An 18,290-nucleotide genomic window follows, 5' to 3' on the forward strand; every position below is an offset into this window, starting at 1 on the left:
GTGGACAAGTTCGGAGACCCTCGGCGGGTGCGTCTCCCCCACAGCAGGGCCTCCTGGTGAGAGCAGGTCCCCCCGGGTGGACGGCAACTGACGGTCTGCGAGTGCTGCCACCGCTAAACCGACAGCACAGCAGCCAACTCAAGATGGCGATGCGGCATAGCTCCCACCGCAGCAGCCAGTAATAAGGAAGGTTATTCAATCCCATTAGCCTTTTAGCCCAAAGAACCCCTCCCCCTCCCACACATATTGGTTTCCACTTACCCTTCCTCTTGGCCTCTTCATTGAAGACATGTTTGGCATCAAAGGCTTGCCCTCTGCTTTTTTTAGCACCCTAGGCAGTGCTCAAGAGAAAAGTATTGAGAAGATTGCTAAATGGCCTATTTAGCGAGCTGCAGCCATGAAATGCACAACCCTCCACAAATACACATTGTGATTTACCAACATATTCCTCCCTGGGTGAACGCAGGTCCGAGGGTGCCAGAGCTTGCTGCTTCAGGTGGGGAGGGCTACCTGCTGTTACAGCAGGGCTCAGCACCCACCGTAAACCACGGAGCCATGTTCCAACAAAGCAAGGAAAGAAATGAATGCATCAAAATGCATCAGCATGAATATTAGAGATGTCGTTAAAAATACTGACTCCTGCAGAAGAAGGCCAGCAGATGGTGCTACCCGTTATTATTCCATTAGGCTCTGCAGTTTAACCCTGTCGTGGGTTTAAGCCATAACTCAAGAACCACTCAGACACTCACTCCCCCCCTCCTCCCCCTCCTCCCCCTCCTCCCCGATGAGACGGGGAACAGAATCGAAAGAATGTAACTCCAACAGATTGAGATAAGAATAGTTCAGTAACTAAGGAATAATACAAACCCACTACTACAACTACTAGTAATAAGGCAAATAACAAGGGGAGAGAATATAAAACCAAAAAGGGAAGGGGAAAAAAAAGAAAAAAAACAACCCATAAGTGATGCACAATAACTCAAGTGATGCTCACCACCTGCCAACCGATACCCAGCCCGACCCAAACAGCAATCTGCTCTTCCGGGTGACTCCCCCCGATTTATATACTGGGCATGATGTGCTGTGGTATGGAATACCCCTTTGGCTAGTTTGGGTCAGGTATCCTGTCTCTGCTTCCTCCTGGCTTCCCGTGACCCTCCTCCCTGGCAGAGTATGAGACTAAAAAGTACTTGATGGGAGTAAGCATTACTTAGCAACAACTAAAACATCAGTGTGTTATCAACATTTTTCTCAGACTAAAGCCAAAACACAGCGCTGCACCAGCTACTAAGAAGAATCTCATTACTATAATCTAGCTTGGCTTTACCCCTCTGCCTAAGGCCCACGGAAGCTTTGCGGTGAAGACCTCAGAAAAGTCTGGATGATAAACTCCTCTCCACTGCAAGGCTGGTTTCAAGTGTTATTTTCAAAGATCAGACAAGTCTTTAAATATGTATTGTCAACTTATTAAATAAAACAAAAAAATATGACCAGATTTCTTGAAAGTTTATTAAAAACAAGAAAGCTTTGACAGCATCACTCCATCCTAGCAACACCCTTTAGTCTCTGAAACCCATTAAAGAAGAATGAAGATCAGGATTTGATTTGTTTTGCTTAATACATACTAATACTTTTGTGATAAATAAGTGTTTTTCAATAGAAATTTTAAATTACTGTAAGGATTTTAAGATTAAGATTAGGCCTTACACTTAATCAGAACTTTACTTCTACTTAAGATTAATTTCAAAATGAAGTTCATTGTCCATTGAAAACACTATTGGTACCAATACATTAAATGGATTTTCTTATCAATACCATTTAAACTCAAAGATATTTCTGTAAACATGTATCTTAATCATAAGGACAATTATTAAATTTTAATTTTAGTTTAGAGAACTCTAGACAAGATACTGTTACATCATAACATCTATAACACATTGCAGTGATTTATCTTTTAAGGTTATTAATTCATAACTTAGTAAAAGTGCTAAATCACATACTAATTTGCATTTTGAGATCAGCTAACCAAAAAAATATTCCTAATATACTCTTAGTATAATGTCAGCTCTAAGCCAAACACTACTAATGCCAGCATGGCTTGGGGATTTTTAAAAGAAATTAGTACATCCTTGAACATTCCTGATCCAGAAACAAACAAAAACCTTCCACCTAATAATTAAGTGGGCAATACAGTAATTGTTTTTTTCATAATTCTTTTGCAGTAATCTACTTAGATATTTTATTTCTTTAAAGCAAAGTTTCTTACACTACAGAGCTCAAAGCTGCCTCCCAAGTTATTTCTTGACAATTATTACTTCCTTACTATGGAATTGCAAGTATGCTGGACAAAGCTACTCTGTGTTTTAATTTCTCAGGCTGATCCTCTGCTTCTTACTCTGCACTAATGCTTCAATTTTTAAGTTGTCTCCTCCACTGTACAAACAATAAGCTATGTTAGAAAAATAAGAATTTATTTCTTTTTTAAAATTTGCTCTCACATTTCTAACCATATAGAAATAGTGCAGGAAGGCACCAGCCAGCCATTCTAAGCTAAATAAAGCTGTAATGAAACCTTCAAGGAAGTCACCATTGTAACAAAAACCAAAACTGGAAAACCACTACAGAAGACAATATCTGCATGTATTTATCAACCAAAGCAACAAAAATCATGTAATTCAACAAAGATCTTTCATTCTGATAATCATTTTATGCTTCCAAAAACTGTCTGGCTATAAAATAAAGTTAGTTATACACACCAAAAACAACATGAGAGGCTAAATAGCATCTACAACAAAAAGGACAAAATTTTTTGCAAAGCCAAAAATACCCCTCCCCCTTACTGAGAGGGGACAAAGATCAAACATTTTGAAGGAGCATATCCTTGCATCAACTGCTTACAAACTTATTCCACTACCAGCAGTAGGAAAGCAATTCTTAACTGACAAATACATAGGAGAAGGTAGGAAGAAAACAGTGAGGCAGACCGTATTTAAAAACTAAAGATTTGGAAAAATATATTTTCACTTCTCCTGGGTTCAGCAGTAGAAGTAATTTTTCTCAGTCTCAGTAGCTGGAGCAGTGCTGTGTTTTTGACTTTCAGCCTGGAAACAACACATAACACAGAGGTTTTAATTGCTGCTAAGTAATGTTTACTCTGACCAAGGACTTTCTGAGTCTCATGCTCTGATAGGGAGGAGGGGAAGACCAGACGAAGCAGAGACAGGACACCTGACCCAAACTAGCCAAAGAGGTATTTCATACCCAGTATATAAACTGAAGGCAGTTACCCAGAAGGGCTAGATCATTGCTCGGGTCAGGCTGGGTATTGGTCGGTGGGTGGTGAGCGGTTGTATTCTCTTCCTTTGTTATTTCCCTTATCATTATTAGTATTGGTGGTAGCAATAGTGGGTTTGTGTTATACCTTAGTTACTGGACTGTTCTTACCTCAACCCATGGGAGTTATATTCTTTCGATTCTCCTCCCCATCCCCTCTGGGACTGGGGGGAAGGGGGGGGTGGTGAGCGAGCAGCTGCATGGTTCTGAGTTACCAGCTGGGCTTAAACCATGACAGTACTTTGTGGTGCCCAATGTGGGGCTGCTGAAGGTCAAAGAACGATAAGTGCCAATTGGGACCACAACAGTGCACCAGGAGCAATATCACACCAACCCAGACTCCTGGATTCCAATGCGTAAGCTGATCTGTAGACTGGAGAGCCAAAGACTGAGCAGCAGGACCCACTCACCCTTTAATAGCCCTGTATGGCCAGTGCGAAAGTCTAACGGAGAGTGGAGACTAACAGTAGACTATCGTGGCCTGAATGAAGTCACACCACCAGTGAGTGCTGCCATGCCGGACATGTTAGAGCTGCAGTATGAATCAGAGTCAAAGGGAGCCAAGTGGTATGCCACGATTGATATTGCCAATGCATTTTTCTCAATTCCTTTGTCAGCAGTGTGCAGGCCACAGTTCGCTTTTACGTGGAGGGGTGTCCAGTTCACTTGGAACCGACTGCCCCAGGGGTGGAAAATCAGCCCTACTATCTCCCATGGACTGATCTAGAACAGGGGCAAGCTCCAGGACAGCTGCAATACATTGATGACATTATTGTGTGGGGTGATACAGTGGAAGAAGGAAGCCAGATTCTCATATATGTGATCAACAAGAAAACAGCAATGTCTCCACCAAATAATAAGAAAGAAACACAAGCTTTCTTAGGTGTTGTGGGGTTCTGGAGAATGTGCATCGTATATTACAATGTGATTGTAAGCCCTCTCTATCCTGTGACCTGGAAGAAGAATGATTTTAAATGGGGCCCTGAGCAATAACAAGACTTTCAACAAATTAAACGAGAGATAGTTCATGCAGTAGACCTCGGACCAGTCCAGACCAGGCCAGATATAACACTCTACACCACTGCCGGGGAGAATTGTCCTACCTGGAGCCTCTGGCAGAAAGCTCCAGGGGAGACTCAAAGTTGACCCCTTGGATTTTGGAATCGGGGACACAGAGGATCTGAGGCCAGGTATACCCCAAATGAAAAAGATTATGGTATAGTGAAAAATGTGGGATCTGAGCATGACGTGAATGGTATGGAATAAGGGGTGGATACTGTCCTGGGTTCAGCACTAACATTTTTCTCAGTCTTAGTAGCTGGTGCAGTGCTGTGTTTTTGACTTTCAGCCTGGAAACAACACATAACACAGAGGTTTTAATTGCTGCTAAGTAATGTTTACTCTGACCAAGGACTTTCTGAGTCTCATGCTCTGCCAGGGAGGAGGGGAAGACAAGAGGAAGCAGAGACAGGACACCTGACCCAAATTAACCAAAGGGGTATTCTATACCACAGCATGTCATGCCCAATATATAAACTGGGGGCAGTTACCCAGAAGAGCTAGATCGTTGCTCAGGTCAGGCTGGGTATCAGTCAGCAGGTGTTGAGCAGTTGCATTCTCATCCCTTGTTATTTCCCTTATCATTATGATTGTTGGTGGTAGCAGTAGTAGTTTTGTGTTATACCTTAGTTACTGGACTGTTCTTATCTCAACCTGTGGGAGTTACATTCTTTCGATTCTCCTCCCCATCCCTCTGGGATCGGGGGGAGGAAAAGGGGGAGAGTGAGCGAGCAGCTCTGTCGTTCTGGGTGGCCGGCTGGGCTGAAATCATGACACACTTTTCATGGTTGCAGGGATAACCATCCAAATATAACTGAACATAAACCAATGCAGTGTTGTCTTGAGTCTGCACAAAGAGCACTCCAGGGTATCTGCTGCTGCTAATGGCTTTGCAAAGCAGCAGCCGAGCACACTGAACAAGTTCCCTATTGCTCCCTGTAATTCTGCTAGTAGCAGAGAAATTGGCATGAATCACATCAAATTCATGCTGTGGTTGCTGCCTGTAAAAGCCATTAACAGCAGCAGGTATAGACCATACTGGTGTTCACATGGAAGAGCTACCTCTAAAAATTACTAAGAGTTGAACAGATAAGACAACAGCTGTAGGTTTCCTCACATATGCCCTGATTCACAGCAGCCAGGAAAGCATCTTCTCAGCAGTTTTCAAGAATTTGACATGCTGTCTTGCAGGAGGCAAAGGTGCACTACACAAGTCTGCATGATATCTTAATTTAAAAGCAATAAAGTTACCAAACAGTACTGAGAGCAAAATTATGATAGCAGTCTTCCCAATAGCTCCAGTACGCGGCTGAGTAGGCTTTTCATAGAAAGGCATTTCTCCAACATTTTGTTGTGGGTTGTGCAGGACATGCATTTGAAGACTTTCACAGTACTTCCCACAGCAAGGACAAACCACTGTCCTCAGCATATACAGCAATTGGGATTTTTCCCCTTGAAGGCCCAAACCCATTTCAATTTGCTCCATAGCAACTAGTAGCTTCTTCATGTCTTGCACATTTCACTACAAAGGAAGTCCCAAGACGTTTTGCACAGAAAAAGCTTATACATCCTTGAAAATCTTCCGAAATCTTGCCTTACATGTTCCATAAGTAAAATATTGCTTCTACTTTAAGAACACCATTCTTACAGAAATTTAATTTTCAATTCTGTGTATGCACAGAATCCTTAAGACTATATGTCCCAAGTTGCATCCATTCTTAATATACTCTAAGGACTGGCAATGCCTTTCCCTATAATTTTAATGAGTCAAACATTTGTGATTTAATTATATAAAAGCATTTTTTTAAATAATGATTTTTCACTTCTGAATCATAGAATCATAAAATAGTTAGGGTTGGAAAGGACCATAAGATCATCTAGTTCCAACCCCCCTGCCATGGGCAGGTACACCTCACACTAAACCACGCCACCCAAGGCTGCATCCAACCTGGCCTTGAACATTGCCAGGGATGGAGCATTCACAACCTCCCTGGGCAACCCATTCCAGTACCTCACCACCCTAACAGTAAAGAATTTCTTCCTTATATCCAATCTAAACTTCCCCTGTTTAAGTTTTAACACATTACCCCTTGTCCTATCACTACAGTCCCTAATAAATAGTCCCTCCCCAGCATCCCTACAGCTCCCCTTCAGATACTGGAAGGCTGCTATGAGGTCTCCACACAGCCTTCTCTTCTCCAGGCTGAACAGTCCCAACTTTCTCAGCCTGTCTTCATACAGGAGATGCTCCAGTCCCCTGATCATGCTCGTGGCCCTCCTCTGGACTTGTTCCAACAGTTCCATGTCCTTTTTATTTTGAGGGCACCAGAACTGAACACAATACTCCAAGTGAGGTCCCATGAGAGCAAAGTAGAGGGGCAGGATCATCTCCTTCAACCTGCTGGTCACACTTCTTTTGATGCAGCCCAGAATATGGTTGGCTTTCTGGGCTGCAAGTGCACACTGCTGGCTCATATTCATTTTCTCATTGACTAACACCCCCAAGTCCTTCTCCGCAGGACTACCATGAATTTCCTTTTTGCCCAACCTGTAGCTGTGCCTATGATTGCTCCGACCCAGGTGTAGGACCTTGCACTTGTCATGGTTAAACTTCATGACATTGGCATCAGCCCACCTCACAAGCGTGTCAAGGTCCCTCTGGATGGCATTCCTTCCCTCCAGCATATCAACCGAACCACACAGCTTGGCGTCATCGGCAAACTTGCTGAGGGTGCACTCAATCCCACTGTCCGTGTCACCAACAAAGATGTTAAACAAGACCAGTCCCAACACTGATCTCTGAGGGACACCACTCATTACTGGTTTACAGCCAGACATTGAGCCTTTGACCACAGCTTTTTGCGTGCGGCCATCCAGCCAGTTCTTCATCCACCGAGTGGTCCACCTATCAAATTGATGTCTCTCCAATTTAGAGACAAGGATGTCATGTGGGACAGTGTCGAATGCTTTGCACAAGTCCAGGTAGATGACATCAACTGCTCCAACCCTGTCCATCTTTTCCGTAGCCCTGTCATAGAAGGCCACCAAATTGTTTAGTCAGGATTTTCCCTTAGTGAAACCATGCTGGCTGTCACCAATCTACTCACCCAAACACCAGCTACCACTAAGAACTATATTCTGACCCTAAGTAGTCCAACAATAGAAAGCTAAGTTTTATATTTGCAATGCCTTGAATGATTCTTTACGTCTATTGGTAGTAGCACACCCCTGCAGGAAGATGAACATACTAAGCACCATATGCCTTGAGAGCATAAGAAGTCTACCAGGTCCTTAGAAAAAATCAGGATGACCTTGACATTAACTCCATTGAAAGCAGCTAAAATTAGCACCTGAAAACCTGATATTCATGCAATACCACATCATCTTTGTCCATGTTAATTACTAAAACAAGAAATCCCTTTGTGCAAGTCAAGTTACCAAAACAGTATCAATATTACAACCATAATAAAAATAAATGAATCACATAACTAATGATAATCAATGCTTTGGGGTTTTGTCCAAATCAGCGTCTCATTTTTTCACATTATAATCACATCAGAATTTGAAAACTGCAGTTGCTTTTAAGCTGCTACAGTGAGAAATGTTAAAGGAATAACCATTCATCATCTGAGTTATAAAATTGTATTTAGGAATGCAACTTTGAAAAAATTTATGAACTTTGTGACTTCTGAATTCCATTTTAATACTCTGAACTTTTTTCCTCTAGAATAGTCTGCATAAGTAACTCTTCCAGTGATTTTTTTTTTAATGGCAGTTTAATAATCAAAAAGTGTACCTATTAAAAATAAAAAGGCAAGCTCACATCCTTGACAAGAGACAACCTCTAGAAAACTCCTTACAGTATGAATGTGTCATACACACTCCCCATGCATGCAGAAAGGGGTGTCCTTTGCTGAAGGGTAACTCCAGCAAAAGAAGTGTCTTTCTTTGGACTATATACTGAAATAAGATTTCCATGGTTAATCAAGCTGTTTCTGCACAACTGATGGGAAGATCACCTAAACATGCAAAAGGGTTTCTATTCTCCAGAAAAGTGCCTATCCCCCCCCCCCCCCTTTGGAGTGCCTTCCAAATTGCTTTTTACTTCCTTGTTCAACAGTTGCCCCACACCATCTGTGGTGATTGCTCTACAAATCCAAGAGCACTAGCAAATGAAGATCCAGCAGGTTACATCATTTCTCTGTTCTCTTTGCTGCATATATGGAACTATTAGGAAAGCCAATGAAGCATTTCAAACTGTGGTTCTTTCAATATGCTACTAATACTTTTCCTTCTTTTTATTGCTTAAAATCATTACTAATGAATGTTTCAGTGTTTAAAGGATAATCTCAAGACATACATATGCGAGACTTAACCCAAATTAAAATAGATGTGTTACAGACAAAGTAAAAAGGAAAAAGATACAGGGAGAGGGGGGATTTCTTTTCCATCTTCTATATGTCTTATCTGCAATGTTGATAAATGAATGGCTAACAACTACAGCAGGATGGCCAGGCAACAGTTTTTATGTGTTTAATAGTCACTTCAGAATGTAAATTTGGTTACTGTGGTTTGTACCACAAGGCATTTAACACCAAGCTCGTGACTAATTTTCAAATTTACATGGAAATGGAAACATTAATGTAAAGGTCAGCAACCTTAAACTAGTCATGTTTCTAAGATGAAACCAGCACCTGCTTTGCACATCAGCACACTATATGCGGGGTTTTGTTTCTCATCTAAGTACTACAAAACCCATTAATATCACCACCAAGCAAGTTTTGCCACATCTATAGCTAAGATGCATAGCTGTGATTAGTAGTGGCTTCTTAACCAGTAAGCCTCTGACTTACCAGATCATTCACTAGGAGAAGATCAAGCCACTGTCCAGTGTAAGCAGATGCCACAAAGGCAGCACTGGATGTTACAGAACAAGTCTACAGCACACATAAGATTCCATTTGGAAGATTTTTTGAAGACGGTGTTTTGGGGCTCAGTGCCAAGTACAGTTAGATAGTTTTTATGAATATTTAGTAGCGGTAAAAAAACTGTGTGCAACCTTTGCTGTAATTCTTAACAGAGGTACTATGTAATGGAGCATATTAAGTTGCCAGAAAGTGAAAGAAATTGAGAACTTCATCCTGCTTGCTCTGCCAAGCTCCTGCATTGCTTGCCTGTCAGTTTTCAGTGGCCTGGTGTTCTGTGTCCATCATAATTAACTTCCTTTTGTTTCTAGTCTGTAATGGTGAACACAGCTATTTGGGAAGTGGCATACAATACCAACAGAACCCACTGCCTCAGTGGAATCTCTCAGGTCCTGTTTTCCACACACAGAACTAGTAGCACTGAGTACTTGTATCGATCTAAGCCTGATGCAGTGCATACCTTTTGTTCCACCCATGGGGTAGGGTCCCCACTACAAGTACCACAAATACCACTGTACTTGACAGGAGAAAGCTGTGGGCTCTGATACATGAAGAAACAAAAATTAAAAATAAAAAATAGAAAATTCAAGTAAACTCACATTGTAGATGTTCAATGGATGTGAATTACCAGGCTGAGACCAACTTCAGAGTCATGCCACACCTATACAAATTTTCTAAAGCCTTTAATCCCTATCCTAAGGGTCAAAATGTTTTAACAAAGAAGTCCCACTGCTCTGTTTCTTTCTTGCACTCTTGCCCGATCTGACCTTGCAATTTTCACAATTATTTGACTCCTTAAAAAACAGAAGTGACTTAGCTCAATACTCGATAAAAGGAAAGGCAGGTTTTCACCGTTTGAAACAAGTCCTGTGTGAGCATCTAGAAATAAATCTGTAAGATACTTCACCAAATATTTCTGGGTAAGAAAATCACACAGATCCTTCTGATTTAAAATGACTAGTCATTAGAGTTCAAAACTCACAGATAAAGCCCTACAAATATACTGATCCACTGAAATCTCACATCATCAAAGACAGCCTTAGAAAGTACAGGTGAGAGGCTCTTCTGGAACACGACCCTGGTTTTGCACTAGGAAGACTTTTACTTAACAGGTAAAGCCAGATATCTTCTATAACCATGGGGAGTGGAATGCTGCAAAGCAGCAAAAGAGAACAGCTCTCCACAACGTTTTTAATGACCTATTTTTATACTCCAGAAAAATGTTATATCAACTGAAACTGCACTAGTTTCTAGTCTTCCATGACTGAATGTCAGTTCAAGTAATCTCCCACCCCAGTAAGTGGTGCTTCAGGAACCTAATGAGTAACAATATTGGAGAAATTGAAAATAATCTGTTAAACTTTGTTCTTTTCTGTAGGAAACCTTGCAGTCCCTCACAAGATTAAATTGGAGTTTTTTGCATTATATTTAAAATCCAAAGTAGGGGGAACTCCCTGAACAGATATTAAATGTGAATATAAAGGGCAGTGAGAGATGCTAAAAATTTTTACTGTACTTAAAGATCTGAACCTTTCTTTAGATCAAAGTGCTGAAACATCTTTAATGCCTCTCTGATTTCAAAAAGGAAGCAAACTTTTATTAAACTTGCATTCTCTCTTAAAAAAATACAGTAAGAAGATACTTTATGTTCTAACTTTAAGATTGATAAAGGGAAAACAAAATGACATCACAGAATGGAAAAAAATTACAGGAAATCCCAGGATTTTTGGCTGGAGTAAGTTTAGGTTTTGTTGTCCCTCTCCCCAAGGTAAGTCATATTTTCAGATATTTTCCTGGGGTTATAGTTTGACGCTTGTGGAAAATAAAAGAAACAATATACAAATATGTATTAGAAAACTGCAAGAACAAGCACACCAAAAGAGTTCATACATATACAAAATTAATTATCCTGTAACAGAATGATTCAGTATTCCACCTTTCCACTCTGCAAACATTAGGTATCTTGAAAATAACACACAGCAACAAAATGCACCAAGTATACACTTACTGTGGCAAGATCTTCTAGTCCTCCTGCTACTATCTGCTGAATTTTTACAACACAGATGTAGCAGTGATATGAATAAAAAGAGCAGACAAATGTCTATCAGTATTGTGTGCCATGTTATTGCTTTTCAGCTATCTACAGAGCTCCAAATAGTAAAGTAGCAAAAAGCTCCACAGGCACCAGTGGACTTCTTCCTAATGCTCCTGAATCTAAGCCATGCCTATGTCAACTAAAACCCATGCCAGTCTACAAAATGCCACATATTTTTAAATTTAAGAGAGTAATGCAAAGCCATAGCCTATTTCCCCTCCCAATAGGATGCTTCTTCACTGGACACGCAAGACATCTTAATGAAGTTATTGTATTCAATATTAACTTAAGTCTAACATGACACATAGCTAAGTTTGTTCACTACAACTTCATTAAACCTCACTGGCTGTGCTAAGAAAACATATTATTAATACTTTCACCTGACTGGCCTCTTTACCAAGTTGCCTGATCTAAAACAAAACAGATAATCATACATTCTTTGACTAAAGTCTTAGGAGAAAGATTTAGCTTTGAAATATTCAGCTAGCTTGTTTTTCAGCTCTCAGGTTACAGTTATCCATATAAACTTTTCCTGGGTTTGGCTGCAACAATTACTTTTCTCCTTCATAGTCAACCTGGTGTGCCCCAGCTCCCCTGGGCACACCATGCTTACTAAGGAGGGGCAAACTGGCCCAGGTCAGAGACGGAGCAGGTCAAAGCTCCTGTGCCAGTCAGGAGCAGGATCGCACCTGTGAATAGCCACTACAGCATAGCCTGGGCAACGCAGAGAGACATGGTTTCAATTTTTTATGAGACAAAAAGCAATAGCATACTGAAAAAATGTGGGATCTGAGCATGACGTGAATGGTATGGAATAAGGGGTGGATACTGTCCTGTGTTCAGCAGTAGCAGTCATTTTTCTCCTTCTTAGTAGCTGATGCAGTGCTGTGGTTTTGACTTTAGTCTAAGAACGGTGCTGATAACCCACCGAAGATTTAGTTGTTGCTAAGTAATGTTTACTCCAATCAAGGATTTTTCAGTCTCTCATGCTCTGCCAGTGAGGAGGGGCATGGGAAGCTAGGAGGAAGCAGAGTCAGGACACCTGACACAAACTAGCCAAAGGAGTATTCCATATCACAGCATGTCATGCCCAGTATAGAAACTGGGGGGAATTACCCAGAAGGCCCAGATCGCTGCTCAGGTCAGGCTGGGTATCGTTCAGCAGGTGGTGAGCAACTGTATTGTGCATCACTTGTGTTTACTGACTTTTTGTTTGTTTGTGGTGCTTGGGTTTTGTTTTTTTGTTGTTGTTGTTGTTTTTTAGTTTTATATTCTCTCCCCTTGTTATTTCTCTTATCATTATTATTATTGTTGGTGGTAGCAGTAGTGGTTTGTGTTATACCTTAGTTACTGGGCTGTTCTTATCTCAGCCCATGGGAGTTACATTTTTCTGATTCTCCTCCCCATCCCTCCAGGAATGGGGGAGGAAAGGGGGGGAGAGTGAGTGAGCAGCTGCGTGGTTCTGAGTTACTGGCTGGTCTTAAAGCACGACAAGCTTTTATCCAACCTCTTCACTACACATCCAATAATTTAAATAACACATGTACTATTCAGACATACAGTCTTCAGTAAATTTCCATATTATTTTAAAAGCATTCAGGTTTTAGCTACTGCTTTCAGGTAGTCTTAAATCAAGTGACTTTGTTTATCTTTAGACAGAAATTATGATTTACACAAGATGACAAAATCCTTAAAAATGCTGATTTTAATGTAAAACAACAACAAATTGTTTTCAAAATTGTGCAGAACCAACAAAAAATACAACCAAAAATAAAAAACACTCTTCATTAAACTGAGAAAGAGCTTTCCTCCTTTGATTTTCCCAATTTGCTGCCTGCCTGTGTTCTAAATTGCCACCACTTTCGTGTGCCACTGAGAGAGTGATTTTCTCATGTTTTTTATTACCAACTAGGAGAGGAAGACCAGGAGACAAAAACCTACTCAAACCACCACCAAAAAGAACACCACACAAGGAGCTTTTTATTCACCTTAATCCAAACACCCAAGATCAGCTTCAGCATGCCTATCCCAAGCACGCTAAAACCAGCACAGCACATATCTCTTACTGAGCAAGAAAAAGCAACAGGACCTTAGTGGTAGCTGGTTCTTGTCAAAACTTAATTTTAGTTCAGGTGTTCCTTCTACAACTCTCATGGAAGTGGCATTGTATGAAAACATTTGTATAATTAAAAACAAAACCCCTTTCATCCTTATGAAGTTTACTACTGTCACTACTTCCTCACTCCCTCCCCCTGGAAACCTCTGGGTTTTGCCCCAGATTCAAACAACATTACAGTTGTGAAGGGTTGCAAACTGCAGAACTATCCATGGACTTTTTTGTGTACTCTTCTTCTGCTTAAAGCAGTCACTTAACTTACTGAAGTGTTGAAAATGAAGGGCAAGTAGGCAAGAACTATGCAGAACTAGCAGGAATCTGCCCACCTTTTGTCTCAACACCTTGCTTTTGTAATTGCCTACAGAAAGGAGAGCAGGGCTAGGTCAGAGAAAACCACAGATTAAACAAAACACAGGCAGATTCTCTTCCACAACATGTTTTAACAGCATAATTTAACAAATTCTACTCAAATTTTGTAGTACATTGAGTGCCATCATAACATAAAATTCACTTAAGTGAACCAGCTTATTCAGAGTATGAAGGCTCCTGGAACAACATGCTACAACCAATCATTGTCATTCTATGCCAGAACCTCCAATACAAGACTACTTTAGCATATAGGCAAGTCTAATGAAACCACTCCTGCTGAATCTAGTTTTCTCAATTAAATATTCCTGAACAAAATCCTCCCTCACAACTAAGGAAAACTAGATGCCTGCAGTAAAAGAATTTATCAACGAAAAGGTACGAAAATAGAGGTCACAAGTTGGAGGATAGCTGCTACTGGGGACCAAGAGGATTCAATTTCAGGCAAAGGAGGGGAGGGGGGAGAAACTAAACAAAAAAAAAAGACACCACAAACTGCTTTCTCCCCAGAATTCTCCTAAATTTTTAGAGACAGAACATCGCTTGACTTGGATAACCTTAAAAGAAACCCTAAAACAAAACAGCAGGGAGCATGACCTTTTGGTAGGGATCAAACAGAAAAAGTTGCAAGACAGGTCTCTAGAAACATAAGCACAGCAGTAATTTTTAATCTCAACTAAGTCTGGCTACTAGCAGCAAAGGCGGGACTAGACCTAGTATAAAGCTCAAGATGAGAAATTCTTATAACCTTTATTGGAGTTAAAGTCAACAGAAACTGCTATCAACATAGAGCCAGCTGCAGGGCACCTTCATTCCTCTGTCCCAGCCATGCAAGGCCAGGTCACCATTTCTGAACATCACCTGGAATCAGCCAAAGCCTGATTACACATTTGCAATTGAACTGTATTAAGCCAGAAAACACACTGAGCTGGCACCGTAAGACATGCCTTGTGTGTAGTATCTGGAGGTGATAAGATTTCATAATACCACGTGACTGCAGGTCAAATAATCCTCCAGAGGATGATATAAATAGGAGCTACAACATAGACACATAAAAATAAATTTGCCTGATCTTTAAAAAAATTTTTCTTCCTGAACTCAAAGACAATAAGACACGTCTGATTTAGTCACTCATATGTTCATTACTTTTCCTGCCTTCCCCATGACAACTTGTGCCCTGTAACACCTGGTCATTGCTTTTAAGATTTGCAAGAACCAAAGTTCCTGGTATGTGGGAATTCTTAAAGAGCCAAGGCCACGTGGTGAGCAATCCTGATACCCTGAGCCTTGTTACTGTAAAGTAAGAAGATTCTTGGCAGGCATAAGCAAGGTCAATTGTCTTGTTAGGCCTCTGTAATTTTCCACTGAAAACGTGCAGAGAATGATCTCTGCCAAGGTTGTAGTTTCCCACCGTATTTTTAGAGTAAGGTATTTAATCGCAATTATAACAAGTTATAAACATTAGCTTTGTGAACGGTAGTAACCTGTAGACTAACCAATTAGAGCCATTGTTAGTCACTTGCTGAGGGGGGTGGCTTGAGAAAGGACGCCTGTGGCACTGGAGCGGAGCCGGGGGAGATCAGCGTCCAGAAACCTCACCACAGAGCGACAAGAGCCACTGAGGAGGGAGCTTCAAGTCCTTGACAGGACTTGCAAAGAGCTCAGCTACTGCAAGGAGGTGACTCACCGGGGGCGGAGACAGGAGGAGGGGCACCAACTGTGAGTGGTTAAAAACCTGCCAGGGAGCGTGGCGAACAGAGCAGGCAAACAGAGCAGGTTGAGGTAGTTTGCGTGGGCAGGCGAGCGGGATGGTGAGCGCTCGCCCTATGACCAGGGTCCGGTCTGGGAGCTCTGCCCTGGCCGCCCCGGTGGTGGCCAGCGTAGGCACCCAGACAGAGCCAGTAAGTGGGGAGGTTGCGGTGCAGAGCTTGGAGTGTAGAGAGTGCCTGCGCTGGTCTTGTGAGGGAAAGGTGCAGAATGGGCAGGGCTGCGCTCGCTGCTCCCTGATGGAGGTCCTCCTCCAGCAGGTGGCTGAGCTACGGGATGCTGTCAGTAAGCTTCAAGATGTCAGGGAAGCTGAGAGGAAGCAGGACTGCTTGCTCCAGGACCAAACGGCACAGGTGCCTCAAGATTCCCCTCTAACTCATGGAGGAGAGAAGGAGGCTGTTGATCAGGGAAGCTGGGAATTAGTAACAAAAAAAAAAAAAAAACAACAAAAGGAGGAAGAGAGCAATTAAAAACAAGGGGCTTCCTCCTAAATCTGCTGTACCCACCCAGAACCGCTTTGCTGTCCTGCAGGGGGCTGATGAGGAAATGCACTTGCATCAGAAACAGTCGGCTGGTGTACTGGTACAGAAGATCTCTACTGGTGCTGCCAGGAAAAAGCGGCGGGTTGTAATAGTAGGGGACTCTGCCTTGAAAGGGACAGAAGCGCTCATCTGTCGGCCTGACCCGGTTTCAAGGGAGGTGTGTTGCCTACCTGGGGCACGGATCAGGGATGCTGTGCAGAGGCTGCCTGCTCTAGTAAGTCCCACGGACTATTACCCGCTAAGGATATAGATAGTAGTAGCCTGAGGAGTATAAAGAAGGACTACAGAGCTCTGGGAGAGGTGGTCAGGGGTTCTGGAGCTCAGATAGTCTTTTTGACAATTCTCCAAGACACAGGGGAGGACCTCCCAAAGGCAAGGAGGATTGCACAGGTTAATAAATGGTTAAAAGGGTGGTGTCATAGTCAAGGGTTTGGGTGTCTTGGACATGGGGCCCACATTTGTAGGCCAGGCCTACTGGGGGCTGGTGGAACTGCTCTGATAAAGAAAGGGAAGAGTGGCTTTGCTGGGAGGCTTGCCAGACTTGTCAAGGATGCTTTAAACTAGTTGTGTTGGGGGAGGGGAGCATCATTCCATCCCAACACACCCAGTCAGTTGCTAGCACCTATAATAAGTACTCTGAGCAATGTAGTGATATTCTAGCCGTTCCAGCCACTGAGCTGGCTTCATTTGGAGCTCAGATCAGATGCCTCTATACAAATGCCCGTAGCATGGGGAATAAACAAGAGGAATTAGAGATGTGGGCACATCTACGGGGCTATGATATAATAGGCATCAACGAAACATGGTGGGATGGAGGGTTATAGGCTTTTTAGAAAAGATAGGCCCAGTAGGAGGGGAGGGGGAGTTTCCCTTTATGTTAGGGATAGGCTAGAGAGTATGGAACTCTGTCTGGGGACAGGTGATCAGTTAACAGAAAGTTTGTGGGTCCGGGTTAAAAGGAAATCGGTGACGGGACACATTACTGTGGAGATATGTTACAGACCACCTGATCAAGAGGACTCTGTGGATGAAGAACTCTACAGACAAATAGGGAAAGCCTCACGCTCACAGGCCCTTGTTCTCATGGGGGACTTCAACCACCCTGACGTCTGTTGGGGCGACGGTACGGCCCGGCACAAGCAATCCAGGAGGTTTCTCAATTATGTGGAAGAGAACTTCCTTCTGCAAGCAAAAAAGGAGCCGACGACGATAGGTGCCCTGCTTGACCTCGTGCTCACCAACAGGGAAGGGCTCGTTGGAAATGTGACTCTCCAGGGAAGTCTTGGATGCAGTGATCACTAGATGGTCGAATTTGAGGTCCTCAAGACAGTGAGAAGAGCGTGCAGTAAGCTCACTGCCCTGGACTTCAAGAGAGCAGACTTTGGGCTCTTCAGGAACCTGCTTAGCAAGGCTCCATGGGATATAGCCCTAGAGGGCAAGGGGGCCCAAGACTCTTGGTTAATATTCAAGGATCACCAGCTACAGGCTCAGGAGTGTTGCATCCTGACCAGAAGGAAGTGCAGCAGGAGGGGCACAAGACCTCCTTGGATGGATAAGGAGCTGCTGAGAAAAATTCACAAGAAAAAAGAGGCATATAAAAGGTGGAAACAAGGACAGGTGGCCTGGGATGAATACAGGGATGTTGTCCGGGAAGTTGGGGACCAGGTTAGGAAAGCTAAGGCCCAACTGGAGCTAAACTTGGCAAGGGATGTTAAAGATAATAGGAAGGGATTTTATAGGTATGTTGTGGCTAAAAAACAGACTAAGGACAATGTAGGCCCCCGCCGGAAACTTTCAGGAGAACTGGCTACACAGGACTTGGAGAAGGCTGAGGTTCTGAATGGCTTCTTTGCCTCGGTCTTCACTGGCAAAGGCTCTGACCGCAGCACCCGAGTCTTGGAAGGCGGACGCAGGGACTGTGAAAACCTCGACCTCAGGCCCTCTGTAGGAGAGGATCTGCTTCGAGACCATCTTAAGAACCTGAATGTACACAAGTCCATGGGCCCTGGTGAAATCCAGGGGGTGTTAGTCAATGAGAAAATGAACATGAGCCAGCAGTGTGCACTCACAGCCCATAAAGTCAACCG

General features: G+C 42.6%; 1 protein-coding gene across 1 annotated transcript in view; it reads right to left on the reverse strand.

Moving 5' to 3' along the window:
* Nucleotides 1–18,290, reverse strand: part of LOC117438203 (chromodomain-helicase-DNA-binding protein 9-like) — a 124,678-nt gene that overhangs the window by 73,036 nt on the left and 33,352 nt on the right. The gene's annotated exons all lie outside the window — the stretch shown is intronic.

The sequence above is a fragment of the Melopsittacus undulatus genome, assembly GCF_012275295.1.
Source record: "Melopsittacus undulatus isolate bMelUnd1 chromosome W unlocalized genomic scaffold, bMelUnd1.mat.Z SUPER_W_unloc_10, whole genome shotgun sequence".
Classification (NCBI taxonomy): domain Eukaryota; kingdom Metazoa; phylum Chordata; class Aves; order Psittaciformes; family Psittaculidae; genus Melopsittacus; species Melopsittacus undulatus.